Source organism: Peromyscus californicus, unplaced genomic scaffold (assembly GCF_007827085.1).
Source record: "Peromyscus californicus insignis strain IS unplaced genomic scaffold, ASM782708v3 Scaffold_2__1_contigs__length_46816999, whole genome shotgun sequence".
Lineage (NCBI taxonomy): Eukaryota > Metazoa > Chordata > Mammalia > Rodentia > Cricetidae > Peromyscus > Peromyscus californicus.
This window is the reverse complement of record NW_026294540.1, coordinates 1,099,917-1,115,517: the sequence shown is the minus strand read 5'-3', so window position 1 is coordinate 1,115,517 and position 15,601 is coordinate 1,099,917. Positions and strand designations below refer to the sequence as shown.

The following is a 15,601-nucleotide window of genomic DNA, read 5'->3' as shown; positions in this document are numbered from 1 at the left end:
TGTTTTAAAAATCAGTTTGGAAGCCGGGCAGTGGTGGCACATGCCTTTAATCCCAGCATTTGGGAGGCAGAGCCAGGCGGATCTCTGTGAGTTCGAGGCCAGCCTGGTCTCCAAAGCAAGTTCCAGGAAAGGCGCAAAGCTACACAGAGAAACCCTGTCTCGAAAAACCAAAAAAAATAAAAATAAAAAATCAGTTTGGACACCCACCTTTGTTGTTGTTTTGTTTGGGGGTTTTGATGGATGGTTTTTGTTGTTTGAAACAGGACCTCACTATGTAGCCCTGGCAGGCCACCACCTCCTTGTGGCTATTCTTCTGTCTGCCTTTACTCACCACACCTGACTACGGCGGCTACATGCTCTGTGGGGTTTCAAACATACTTTAAAATAGTTACCTAAAACATGTGCTTTCCTTCAAAACAACCAAGATTATTGTCTTTTTCATCCTTTAATTGGTTAGTTTTAAAACTGATTAAAACAAAACAAAACAAAAAGGAACCATGAGAACACAGGAGACCATTTCAGCTAACTAAAGAAATTATCAGAGAGTTGAAAATTTTAACTAAAGAATTCTTTTTAAATTCTGTTTATAAGCTGGGAGTGGTGGGACATGCCTTTACTCCCAGCACTCAGGAGGCAGAGGCAGGTGGATCTCTGTGAGTTCCAGGACAGCCAGGGATACACAGAGAAACCCTATCTAGGAAAAAAAAGTCAGTTTGTGTGTGTGCTCCAGCATAGGCAGACTGCGGTGTTTTCTGAGACAAAGTCTCTCTCCCTGGGATTAAGCGAAACTGGCTGTCCAGCTTCTGCCACAGCTGGGACCACAGGCATGGGCCATCACACCCGTTTTTTATATGGATTCTTTTCATGTAGACTAAGGCTTTGGAGCTTCCAAGGTAAACAATTTCCCCAGACCCTAAATTTAGAGCTTAAATCAATTTGAAGCCAGTTTTGTGAAGTACAGTTTGCTTTTCAAGTACACAGACAACAATCTACTGAAGGATCAGAGTGCCACTCTGGCACACACATACATGAGGACAAAACACTCCCCATGTAAAATTAAAAATCTAATTTTTAAAATTATTACATTATTAATGTGCTTTTTTTTTTTTTACAACATCTGCCTCTAAAATAATTGGCTTCTCGCTCTACCTACTCTTACAATATTGTTTACAACACAAATTTAGCTTTGTTCAGTTAAACACACTTGCCCATTTTCACAAATGACATTCATGACATCTAAAGGAAGCTTCAAACTCTTGAAACGACTGCTTAAAATATTCATCTACACTTTCTACCACACTAAGCACACAGAGAACATGGGAGCAGGTGACTCTCACGGCCCCACACAAACCCACTTATCTCATTTTTGTAGCAGTGTGTTCACATAATCTGAAGACATAAAAGACAATTCTGAGTTTCTACCAAGAACTAACCCATAAACAGAATGAACGCTCAAATGATCGTGGGCTATTTTGTCTCTATGGGTTTAAACTGGCAGAGCTGTAAAAACGAAGGCGTGGTAAGATGAAAACCCGTAGGTAAGTGTGCTTTCCCTGCCTCCTCTCACTAGACTTGGCCTCTGTTTCCGTCTTTAATGTGTTTTCAGACATTGTTTCATTACATGTCACATTTAGGGGGTTAAAGTAATACAGTACACCTAGAAATAACCATAGTTCTGTAGGTCTAGAAGGGATGTATAAGGCTATAATACAGATATGCCCTGGTTTATATAAATATACATATGTAGCTCACATGTGGTGGGACAACCAGAAAGCCCGAGGACCCAGGCAGGCTGTGCAGGAGGATTACCAGCATTTGAGGCCAGCCTGATCTCCGACCATCCTGGGCTCCAGAGGGAGACCCTACCTCAAATTAAATAAATAAATAAATTAAGTATATATGTACACATATACATAAATGTGTTGGGTATCTATAAGTAAGAATTATTGCTTATGGTGGGAGATAAACAATATATAGTTATTGGTTTCAGATATGCATTATAAGAAACAAAATCTTAAATATTTAGTCTTAATTTTGAAAAGTTCTTATATGCTTAAAATAAATCACCCATTATTTCACTGAGAGATCAATGATTTCGTGGTTTATGAAGTAAAATTACTAGAAGCATGTTTTACTTGGCTTACCCCGGGGAAGTAAGCCAAGTTCAATAACAAATGCAAGCTGTAAACGACAGATCCTAAAATAAGGTGGAAGGTAAAGACGGACACTCAAGGTTGTCTTCTGCTCTCATGCATACCATGGCATGCCTACCCCCCCCCCCCCCACACACACACACCATTTAAAGATGCCAGTTGTGGTCTCAAGTGACATGACAGAGATAGAGACTCGGCCTGTTTCATTTCTTTGGACTCAAAAGGAGATGAGAAGGGTAACATTGGACTCATGCTTCCCACAGCTTTAGATTCCTTTCTTCAGAAGCAGAGAGAAGGCTCCAAGGCCTTCTTCATTCCCCACACCCTCCAGACACTGGCAGTGCTCAGCAGTGTTCAGATGGGTGAGACGTAATGTCCGAACAACACGCTCCACATCAAGTGGGCACTAAGTGGGGATCTCCCACCTCTTTTCCCAGCAACAGGTCACTACAGAACAAAATTAACTTTTTAGATGTCTGTGAGAGATATGCTGCAATAAAATTTAAGCTAATAATGATGAAACCTAGATTGTAGTTTATTGTGACAGATTATAGAGAATTTAGCATAGCACCCGACACAGAACAGAACTGACTTCTCTGCTAGTTAATGAGAGAAGACTTAAGAACACAAGATTCTAGATTAAGAGAATATATAGAATTGCAATATCTCCTTAATTATTAAAAAATAATATTTACCCTTCTCCACAGTCCAGCTGGGTGAGTCTACTTGATCCTGCCCATCACATACCATCCATAACCGGCAAATGTAGCCTGGTGCCCACATCCAGTACCCTGGCCTAGTTTAGCTACAACTGCCTGCACTGCAATCAACCTCTAGGCTTCCACTAGGAGCTGCCCTGCCAGCCCCACCCCACACAGCATCCAGCCTCTCCACTCAGCCGGACAGATCCTGCACATCATTCTCCAGGGTCTACCTAGACAGGTCATCTACACAAAAAGTAAGGGGAGAAACATCATAGTTAAATGGCATCATATATCCAATGGACTAATGGATATCTGAAGAATATTCCACCTGAATATCAATGTATATTCCACTCAGCATCAAACAGAAGCTTTCCTAAAATAGACCACATCCTGGAGGTACAAAGCAAATCTCCACAAATTCAAAAAGACTGAAACAATTCCATGTATTTTACCTGACCATAATGCAATAAAAAGTTCAAATTGACAGCAAACAAATCTTTAGTAAATGCACAAACTCATGGAGATTAAACAACTTCTAACTGGATGATGAACATGTCAAAAAAGAAATCAAGAGAGAAAAAATAATTTCTGGAACTCAATGAAAAAGAAAACACAACACAACAAAACCTCTGGGACAAAATGAAAGCAGTCCTTTGAGGGAGATTTATAGCTCTAAGTGCTTAGGTTTAAAAACCAGAAAGGAATGACTTAATGATACAACTCAAAACGTACAAGAACAAACCAAACCCAACCTCAGTTGATGGCAAGAAATAAAAATCAGAGCAGAAATCAGTGAAATAGATGTCAAAGGAAGCAATACAACAGCAACAACAGACTCAATAAATCCAAGAGCTGGTTCTTTGAGAAGACAAACAAGATCAACAGACCCAAGACCCAACCGAGGATCCAAAGTCACAGAATCAGAAATGAACAGGGAAATATTACAGCAGATGACAAAGAAATTCAGACTATTATAAGAGAATACAGTAAGCTGTGCTCCAGTGAGCTGTGCAACTTCAATGAAATGGATGAATTTCTAGATTCAGAAAAACAACCAAAATTAAACCAAGAAGCCAACAACCTAAACAAACCCATAACAAATGAGGAGATTGAAACAGTGGTAAAAAACCTTCCAGCTTAAAACATCCAGGCCCAGGTGGACGCACAGCAGAATTCTACCAGACTTTCAAAGAGGATCTGCAGCCAATTCTTCTTAAATTATGAGAGAGAGAGAGAGAAAAGTAAAAACAAAGCAACAACAACAAAAAAGCTACAGGCCAGTATCCCCGAGGAACACAGACTTAGAAGTTCTCAGTGCTTGCACACTCAATACAGACACACATTAAAAAGATTATCCACCATGACCAAGTAGGTTTTATCTCTGAAACACAAGGATGGTTCAACACATACAAGGCAATAAAAGTGAAAGACCACATAGATGGACTTAGAGCCAAAAATCACATGACCATCATCTCAACTGTGGAGAAAAAGTCTTTGACAAAATCCAATATCCCCTCATGATAAAAGTCACAGAAAGACTAGGAGGAGAGTGAACATATCTCACACAATAACAGCTACATAAGAGAACCCACAGCAAACACCATTCTAAATGGAGAAACACGGAAATCAAGAAAGAGACAGGAACGTTCACTGTCCCAGTCCTTTTCAATATTGTGCTTGAAGCACTAGCTGGAGCAATAAGCAAGAGGGTGAAATTAACGGATACAAACAGAGAAAGAAGAGAGAAACCTGTCCCTATTTTCAAGTGATATGATACATTAGAGATCCCAAAAATTCTACCAGAAAACCTCTAAAAACAATAAACAAATTCAGCAATGTGACAGAATAAAGAATCACCCTGCACAAATCAAGCTTTCCTATACACTACCAACAAACCTAAAAAGGAGATCATGACACTTCCATCATAGCAGCCCCAAAGAAAATAAAATATCTAGGAATGAACCTAATCAAGGATGTGAAGGACTTTTACAGTGGAAACTTTAAACCTCCAAATAAAGAGAGAAAGACACTAGAAAATGGAAAGACATTCCATGCTCATGGATTGACAGAATTAATATTGTGAAAATGACATTCTACCAAAAGATATTTACTGATTCAATGCACTCTCAATCAAAATCCTCTTCTCATTCTTCACAGAAATATAAAAAAAATTCTAAAATTAATATGGAACCATAAGAGACCCTGGATATCCAAAACTATCCTAAGCAAAAAGAACAAAGCTGGAGGGACCAGCATCCCAGACCATAACTATTGCAGATCCACGGTATTACAAACGATGAGGAACCAGCACAAAAACAGGCATGTTATACCAATGGAACAAAGTCAAAGACCCAAACACGAGCTCAAATAGCTTTAGCCATTTAATATTTGACAAAGACCAAAAAACATAAGCTGGAGAAAAGAAAGCATCTTCAACAAATGGTTCTGAAAACACTGGATGTCCAGATGCAGAAGAATGGAAGGGTGCAGTCAATTAGACCCACATCTATCACGCTGCACAAACCTAACTCTGAATGGATCAAGACCTAAACCTGAAACCCAAACACTGAAAATGAAAGAAGAAGGCATAGGTAGTTACCCTACACGAGACAGGTGTAGGAGAGGACTTCCTGTATAGGACCCCATTTGTCCAAAAATTAAAGCCAACAATTGACAAGTAGGACTTCATCGAACTAAAAAGCTTCTATGCGGCTAAAGAAACAGTCAGCCATGTGAAGAGGAAGCCCAGAGGGTGGGAGAGAATCTTTGCTGGCTACACATTTGCCAGAGGATTAGTATCTAGAATATCTCAAGTACTCACAAAGCAAAGAGTCAAAAAAAAAAAAAAAAAAAACACAAAACAAAACAAAACAAAAACAAAAACAAAAACTAACCCATTCAAAAAATGGGCTCTGGCTCAATCTGAAGATGGAGTTCTCAAAAGAAGAAATAAAAACAGCTAAGAAATATCTCAAAAGAAAAAAAACCCAGAAAGCTATTCATTGTCCCTAGCAATTAGGGAAATACAAATCAAAACAACTCTGAGGTTTCATCTTGCCCCAGTCAGAATGGCAAAAATCAATAAAACAATCAACAGTAAATGCTGGAGAGGATGCGGAGCAAAAGGATCCCCCGCATTCACTGTTGGTAAGTGTTGTGGAATGTTAGTTTAAGATGTATTATATTCGTTTGTGGAACACTGTGGAATATCTGTTTAATGATGCAAAGACGTGCTGCATACATACACGGCATGCATGCACTCACACAGGCAGAACAATCATACATACAACATAAATCTCAAGGAATGTTTTAAAGTATTATCTGATTCCAATCTCTGCTTCGTTCACCTGTTCCCTTGCTCCAAAGAGACTTTAGTAACTGGGAAGCCATATAACTGAGCAACCACTTGTTACTATAAGGCTTACAGATAAAATCTATTATAGCTGACAAAAAGTAATTTGAATTACTGAGTCCAAGGAGATAACAGGAGCCACTGCCAGCCCCAACCGCAGCCAGGGTCGGAGTGTGCAGAGATTCGGCTGTTAACCACAGCAGCAAGAAGCTGACATGGCACCCTGGAGCATGTTTGCTCCTCTCCTATCACAGTTTCCACAGGAAGCCACTTCATCTGAGAAAGGAGAACATTTTGGTCCCTTCACAGGGAGCAGAGGCAGCATTGTGCCACATGTCACGGGAAGCTGAGCCTATGGGGCTGTGTTAAATGCCTGGCACACAGTCACCATCATGGGCCTCAGGACATCCCCCTATTCCACACATGGGCACCGCTTGTGTGGCAGAGGCAACACAGTCTGAAGAGGGGTGGAGGGGATAAAGGCTATAAATGTGGCAAGTTGCAGCAAATGCTAACTCACAAGGATTGTCATTGTATTTCAGCAATAACAAAACCTACCCAATGAGCAAAGCATTTACTGTTTGTTGCTAAAACGGTTAGGATTATTAGCATTTTGTTTGATTAGGTAGTCATCCAGAGGGTTAAAGGAAAAACATTCAACTAAACACTGACAATAGCAAACTACCCCCACAAGCACCCCTAGAAAGTGACAGACACATGTGATGTTACATAGGACCAAGAGTGAAATTCACATGTACGATGCATATTTACTTAATCCAAGCATTTGCAAATAATTTGTCTGTACTTTCAGATGTCGCCCTTTACGATTCCCTAGCTGCCTTTTCTAATTTGAATGTGGACACTTCATATCCTGGTCAGTGCTTATCTCTAGAGTGACTTGGTTTCGACACTGCATCCTCCACACCACTTACCATGTCTGGTTGGTGCTTTGTAAGCCATATCACTACCAAATTTCCCCTTGTTTTATTTTTAATTTTAATTTTTTTATTTTTTTTGGTTTTTTCGAGACAGAGTTTCTCTGTGTAGCTTTGCGCCTTTCCTGGAACTCGCTTTGGAGACCAGGCTGGCCTCGAACTCACAGAGATCCGCCTGCCTCTGCCTCCCGAGTGCTGGAATTAAAGGCGTGCGCCACCACCGCCCGGCTGTTTTATTTTTAAAATTAGGGAAAATAGAAGTGCTGACCCTGGTTCTTTACAAAAGCAAGAACATTGACTTACAGTGTAAAATAACATGGTCAGAAATAAAAAAGACGGCATGATGCCAGAGATCCTGAGAGCCTCTAACACTGGTGCAAGGATAACGACTACTACAACGGTTGTGGAAAAGGACAAGACTAGAGAACATGTGAGCAGTGATTTTAAAAGGACAGGCATGGCTTGAAATGTTTAGCACTCCTTACTGAATAGGATCCATTTTCATACCACATGTTCACTCTCTCAAATAGGCCTGGGTGGAAAGCAGGGAGGTGGCAGGGATGGAAGACTGAAAATCTATCTGTAGGAACATGAAACACTCTTCTTTGAGAGACTGTTAGCCTAGTTCGCACACTATTAGCATTGAGTCTCAATATTATGCGGCCCAAGCCTGATCACTATCACAGACTTTAAAAAGAGTTCGTTATTGTCCTATTAACCCCACTACTACAAATTTTCTTTTTATGGCACAGATGCATTTCTTCTAAAAAATTTCCCCAAACATTTCCTAAGTTATTCATGTATTTCCCAGTCCTGCGTCATGTGCTACTGTTTTCCTGGACTTTACCTCTGCCATCCCATCCCATGCAAGGAGTTCTCTGGATAACCACTGCACACGAAGTTGTCCCCAGACACTGAGCACAATGCCAACCAACCTGACTGCCATACTCTTTCTCTGGCCCACACAATGTCTCTGATGAAAGAACTAATGGCATGCAATTAGCCTCTAAATCAGCATTTTGTGGGGCAATTGTTCTAGTTGTAAAATTTAAACCATGGAAGCCGAAATGAAGGAAAATCAGAAATGACACAGACAATTTATGAACATGAATATTTAATCTCTATTCCATTACAATCCTTGATTGTAGAACAATTTTTAATGAATCAGATAGAGAGAAAATTCATTTCATTAACCTTTCATATAAATGTATTATTATTGAACCAAACAGGCCACTGTACTTGCAACTCAGTTCGATGTTAATTAGGTTGTGAGCACAAGGCTTTAAATCACAGAGAAACAAAAGAAGCCATCAGCAAGCCCCGGCTTGTTTATTTCTGGCTACAATAGAATTTGCTACACTTCTTTTATTTTATAATATTTTCAAGTGAGTTTTCTCTTGCTTCTATTTGTTGATACCTTATATTTAAAATTTTTAAAAAGCCTGCATCAGCAAAGAACACATGGCAAATGTTCTTCCTGCTTAGCTGGGAGTAATCACTCCTACCTCTTCAAAAAACTACACTTCTATTTTTCACTATTTTTTTTAACTTATCTGTCTTATTCTATGTTAGAAGAACACGTGAGAAATCAAGGACTGCTTTAGAAAACACCATCCTGCTTTCTGGAACCCAGATCAACAGACCAAGTGTCCTAAACACGATGTTCCAACTGAACATACAGCTGTGAGATGTTTTTTTTCTCTCACTCTTTGGTTTCAGTTTGTCCAGAATCAATATCTAAAGGAAAGCTGCTCTCAATTCTAATTGTCACATCATATCAACTATTTCTTCTCCAAAAATAATTTTAGATTAATCATATCAAAGAGTTGTGAGAAAAAATATAGCTTGATAAGCAGTTTTTTAAAAAAAAGGGATAAACTTAACCAGGAGTTAAGTAAGTGGACACCACTCCCAGCATTGAGTCAGCTTATGAAATATGCAAACCTCATCTGGAGTTTCTCTTCTAAGCTTTAAAAACACAATCAAAGCTTACCACCACCACCACCACCACCACCACCACCACCCACCCACCCACCCTGCCCCCAACAGCAAAGCCTCTGAACTTGCAGTAGCTTGGACTTTCCTTCTATGGCTATGGCACAGGGAGGCTGTAAACTCAAGCCAAGAAGAAAACCAGGGGATTTCCTGACCTCTCCAAAAAAACCATCTGGTTTCAGCATGAGTCTGTGGCCCTGCCCTGCCACTCTCCCTCAAGCCAGAACACAGAGAATGTGTACTTTCACACATAGCCTGCAGGGGGAAAGAACTACTGGTGGGCAAAGAACAAGAACGGACCAGGAGACAGGACCTCCTGCATCAAGGGGACTAAAGTGCCTTGGTTCTCGCTGATTCAAAAGGACTCCTGGCAGTCTGTGTCCATCTGTAGCTGATGCTGCCAGGTTGATTTGAATCAGCTCCTTCTGGAATGGTCTATGAAAATTACTGTTAGCAGCTACATACCAGGTGGGATGCAAGAGCTCCACACAGGCTTCCTTGGGCAGAAGCAATTCTACCACCAAGGGCTTGCCTCTGGTCTGCTCTTTGGCCAGCAACTCCCACTTTCTACTCACACTACTGCAGAACAGAGTCCACAGCACTGCACCAGGCAGATGTGCACAGACACACCTCTGAGATAGCAGAGTTACTTGACATTTTGGGAAAATAATATTTTTAATTAACAAACTTTCAAAATATATTTGTGTACATGCTGGTCAGAGGACACTCTGATTCTTTTCTGCCACATTAACTTAGGTTCCAGGTCACCAGGCTGTGTAGCAAACACCTTTATCTGTTGAGCTATCTCAACAGCCCCATAATGGTTTCTAGGTTCACAGGGACACTGAACAGTAAGTACACTCCCTCTTCCCTGCTCCTGCAGAATCCTCTCATGGGACAGTGCGTGTGTTATAGAGAAACCTCTCTGTATAAAAAAAGATGGAGCAACATAGGAGTTCAGGAATGTTTTTATGGCAGCAGTTAACACGATTTTATTATGTCAGGATACATAGCAAAATTTCCTGTTCTGAACATTTTAAACACTAATTGAACATTCTAAATAGTTTTGTAATTCTCCGGGAATTGCATTCATGCATACAACCGTTTTGATCACATTCACTCTTCACCCTAACTCCTCCAGATCTACACTCTACTCCCTCCTCCCAGCTTTGCATCATCTTTTCTGTTTGTTTTTCCAAGAACCCACCTAAACCAATTAGTGCTGTCCATATACTTGTAGGTGTGCAACCACCCTCTGGAGCAGAGGTTCTCAACCTTCCTGATGCTTCAGCCCTTTAATACAGATCCTCATGTTGTGGTGACCCCCAACTATACAAATATTTTCATTGCTACTTCATAACTGTAATTTTGCTACCATCATGAATCTTAGCATAAGTATCTGTGTATTCTGATGGTCTTAGGTAACCCCTGTGAAAGGGTCCTTCAACATCCCCCCACAAAGGGGTTGCCACACACAGGCTGAGAACTGCTGCTCTGGAGTGTGGCTGACTAGCCGGAGCCACAAACCTTAAAGAAAACCCACTCCCTGCAGCCACCACTATCAACAGCTCCCTAGCTAGAGGTGGGGACTCCTGCACCCCACCCACTCTATGATGCAATGTTAACTGTCCTGATCTTGTGCAGATAACCACAGCTGCTGTGAACTCATGGGTGCAGGGTCCTTTCTTGTCTGGAGGACAGGGTATGCACTCGCACGGAGAGGGTAATCCACAGTAAATACACTGTGCATAGACTAGAGTACAGAAGAAGGGGAAACAGGGCAACACCAAGTGCTGGTGACAATGCCGAGCACCTGGATTCTTGTACATGAAGAGTGGAACACAAGTATCCAGAAAAAGGGTTGGTGGTTTCTTATTTATTGAAACTTAGACTTAACATTTGGTCCAGACAGACCATTCCTAATTTTTATCCTAGGAAAAGGACAACTTACATCTACACAAAGCCTGTAGATATTTTTAGCAGATTTACTCATAATTTCCCTCTAACTGTAAACAATCCGAATGCATGTGGGCAGGTGGATGCATACTGGTGCTTAGACAAGGGGTCATCACTCAGTGAGAAAAGAAACAACCCAGAGTGTACAAGAGCAGATGCCAGTCAGAGGTCAAAGATGAGGAAGAGCCCCTTTCCAATGGCCAATGTCCTGCACTGTTCTACTTCTATGACATTTTGGAAGAGGCAAAGGGTGATTACAAAGGGTGGGGTGAGGAGTCTGGGATGTTGGAGCATGTTCTGACACGTTAATACATGTTAAAATTCAAAGCAGCACACGTGTGCATACACATACACACACACACACACACACACACACACACACACACACACACACACACACATACACACACACACACAGGATGGAAAGCACTTGGGCCAGGTAGCAATCAAACTTCATTATGATGAAAAAAATACAGAAAGGGGACACATACCTTGTATAAAATGGGGGGGAGGCATGATAGAATAAAAAGACATTTAGATGAATGCTGTATTCTTATTAATGTGTAGTATTCAAAGACCAGAAGTTATAAGATTATTTAGGATTAAGAATGAATTAAAACATTGGGGCCAGCTTGATGGTTAAGCACTTGTCACGCAGACAAGAGACAGAGTGCAGATCCTGAGCACCCATATGAATGACAAGTGAAGCAAGTGGTCTTCTGCAATCTAAGCCTCAGAAGGCAGAGATGGGATCCCCAAAGCAAGCTGGCTCATGAAATTAGCTGCATGAATGAACTCCGGGTTTGCCTGAGAGATGGTGCCTCAAAGAGTAAGGTGGAGAATGATGGAGGAAGGTGCCCAGTATCCACCTTGGGCCTCCACATGCACTGGCACACCCATGTGCCTAAATATAACAACACACATATACACATGAAAAGAAAGAAGGTATAGTCAATTGTGTATAGTCAATCCTGTTACTCACAGATTTTGTTTACGAATTTGCTTGATTACTAAACTTTATTTGTAACTCTAAAGTCAGTTGTGAAATATCTGAGTCACAGGAACTACATGAGACCAGCAGAGGCCAACCCTGCTGAAGTGCTGTACTGCCACAGGTGCCTTGCTGAAGTGCCCAAGCATAGTCCTGGATGCAAGAAGGCCACAGTGTGCCTTCCCAGACAGTTTGATAAGCTCACTCAGGCTTCAGTCACAGTGTCACTGACCATGAGTGCAATGTTAATGAATCAACATACATATTAGATAATCTAACAGAAACACACATAAAACAAGGTCTTATACTGATCACTAATAAAAACGTTGCGACCAGAGCCTCCTAGGAACCTAACCCTGAATTTTTACTCAGAGCAAGGGTTCAGCATTTGATGACTCAGCAGTGTCACAGAACATAATTATCATAAATAATGAATATTATATGTTTTAACAAGAGGGAAGAAAGACTCCCCGCCCTCTGGTGTCTGTCCCTGGTTCTGAAGCAGTGAATGGGCAGAGTCTGCTATTCACTGCGTTTCCTAGAGTTCTGAGGAGGAAGCATACGCAGTGGTAGAGTCACTAACAGTGAGCAGAACAGCTATGTGTTACTAACACTGTCTACTGATGATAGCACTTTTCTGAGCGTTCCTTCAAACCAGCACCTGCATGGGCAGCTCTGAGGCATCACGCTAGAGAAGACGACACACAGGCCTCTAGGCCCACCTACCAGTGCCACAGCTAAAGAGGCAAGCTGGAAACAAATACATAGACAGAAACATAGACAGAGACCATTCAGGGAGGTAAAGAAATGTGCCCAAAGGCTGGAGAGCTAGCTCAGCAGTTAAGAGCACTGGCTGCTCTTGCAGAGGAACAATATTTGACTCCCAGCACCCACATGGTAGCACAATGTGCCACAGTTACACAGCTAGTGGCTGAGAATCCAAGGTGGGTTATTTCCAAACTCTGTACACTTTCACCAATATCTAGTTACTTTTGTTCTCGCCAAGGTAGAAAGCCCTGATGGCTCCTGCAAACCGTATGTGCTAAATATACACACATTGTAAAGAAGTAAAGCACAGAACCTTATAATGGAGACTTGACGCCAACAGGCAAGGTGAGTATGTGCTTGCTGCTCTGTCGGTGTATACTGAGGACTCCGCAAACTTCTAAACATCCTTGTCTGCAACTGGGGCTGGAGAGATGACTCAGCAATGACAAGCACTTGCTCCTCTTCTAGAGGACCAGAGTTTGGTTCCCAGCTCCACATCAGGTGGCTCACAGCTCCTTGTAGCTCCAGGTGTAGGGGACAGGACACCCTCTTTTGGCCTCCCCAGGTACCCGAGTGCATGTGTGAGTGCGTACACGCACAGACACACACACACACATACATAAGATTTTTTTAACTGGACCTTTGTTCTGTCAACCATACCTTTCCCCGGTGAGACACGAAAAGAAAATGGCTTCTATTTTATAAAAACTGTGTACAGGGAGGGTAAAGTTCATAGACGTCCTCTGCACATGTCCATGCTCAGGACTCAGATTTCCCACCTTCTTTGTTTTGTTTTCTTAGGTAGTTATGTATGTGACTGTCCTCATAAAGTGGACCAATTGAGGCATAAATTATCTCATCTCCTCTGCTTATAGAAAGAGTAGTTTATTGTAGCTGAGCAGGTAACATCTTAACACCCCAGACCTCAGGGCATGACAAGGTGAAAAGTCTGTTTCTTTTCTTTCTTTTTGGCTTTTCAAGACAGGGTTTCCTCTGTGTAGCCCTGGCTGTCCTGGAACTCACTCTTTAGACCAGGCTGTCCTCGAACTCACAGAGATCTACGTGGCTCTGCCTCCTGAGTGCTGGGATTAAAGCCCAGCCGAAAGTCTCTTTCTAACCTAAAGTTTCATATTCAACAATCAAGAGATGGTGCCAAACAGCAAACTTCAGGTCTCTGGACAGTTTGTACTATTTTTTAAATAGCTCTGTTGACATTCAGTGCAGTTTAATTTGTCGAGAATTTACTTCTCCCTACTAATGTGGTATTCCTGTGAAGTTATAACATCAATTCCAAAAAGGAAATAGGGGTACAGCAAATCAACTCTTTTAAAAAGAAAAAGGGCAATTAGAACAGTGTAGCAGATTCTAATAGAGAGTTAACCATATTTGATTGAGAAATGTTCAGAAGTTACGTTCAAGGTTTCTATTGCTGTAGCACTATTTCCCAGGATTACAAGGCCTCGTTGGCTAAGCAGGCCTGGATGCCGGTGTGCTACTTCAAAGGTAATTTTCACACAGTAATAACACTGTCCCACGTCTTTTCCAGAGCCCATCAACTGCTGAAATCATGCCTTCCTTTACTGACACTCTCTTTCCAGAAAATGTGTCAAAATAGTACTTTCTATTATTTGTTGACAAATTTTAAGTGACAGAATCAAAACCGTTTCTCACTAATGAAATATACCCTTGGTGCACTCTCCTGCAACTATTTTGCTTTCATAAGAGTGTGTTTTGTACCCACTGTCCACAGACTGAGTTCAGTTCGAGGATATACAAGAACAAATAATCTTGGTCAAAAGCTCAATTGGGGACTTGTGTAAAGCTGTGTGTTAATAACAGAGCTTTCTGGGAGCAACTAGTGTAGATGGGTTTTCTCCAACTTACAGAAAAATGCTTCTAAAAATTCGTTCTGAAGTCAGTTGTTTTAGAGGGTTTAAAAGTGTTTCCCCAAAGACTGGTCATGGTTTGTAAAGGGTTTGTATACTCACCAGCCAGTTAAAAAGGTTCCTCCCTGAGTCACTGAGGGAGGTGACTAGCAATACTACAGAAAGAAGAAATGGTTACAAAGTACTTTCACATAAGTAATCTTACTGAGTTCTCAAAATTTCGTATGGCAGATTGTTCTGTCTTCCTTCAAAGGTGAAAGGGCCGGGGCCGGCAAAGGTGACTAGCCCAAGGCAAGAGGTGGCAACTGTCAGAAAACAAGTAAGTAAATTCGAACCCAGAGCCACTTGTCACTGAGGCCACAGCTCCTGTTCTGTAGAAGAATGCCTTTAAACAATGTTTACAAGTGGGGTTTTTAAAATACTACCCACACGGAAATTAAGGAATCTATCCCATGACTCCGAAGACCCAGTGGTGCAGATGAGGCCTGCACTGCCCAGTACATCCAATTACCGTATGAACAGGCAGCAGAAGGTGGGGTGCTCCAAGGCAGCATTCCCTTGAAAAGCAGTGTGCATCTCACCTGTGTACCTCCAGGTCAGCTTTCCCTGGGTGTGCAAACTTCCACCCTCATTTCTTAAACTTCGTCTTTCAAACTCTCTGTCCCTTTCCTCTAATGTCAAAACCCAGAGGGAGTAAATCCACGCTTACATCTTTTCTGTGGCTGGCGGTACAAATCCACCCTTACATCTTTTCTGTGGCTGGCCACACTCCCTAACCAGGACAGACAGGAACTTAACCACAGCTGCTTTGCCCATAAGGCCCAGGGCTGAACAAGATGCACTGCCCCCTGGGGAGAAACC

At 41.6% G+C, this 15,601-nt stretch overlaps 1 protein-coding gene across 4 annotated transcripts in view; it reads right to left on the bottom strand.

Annotated features, from left to right (window-relative positions):
- Window positions 1-15,601, bottom strand: part of Ttc28 (tetratricopeptide repeat domain 28) — a 432,623-nt gene that overhangs the window by 219,085 nt on the left and 197,937 nt on the right. The window lies entirely within an intron of this gene.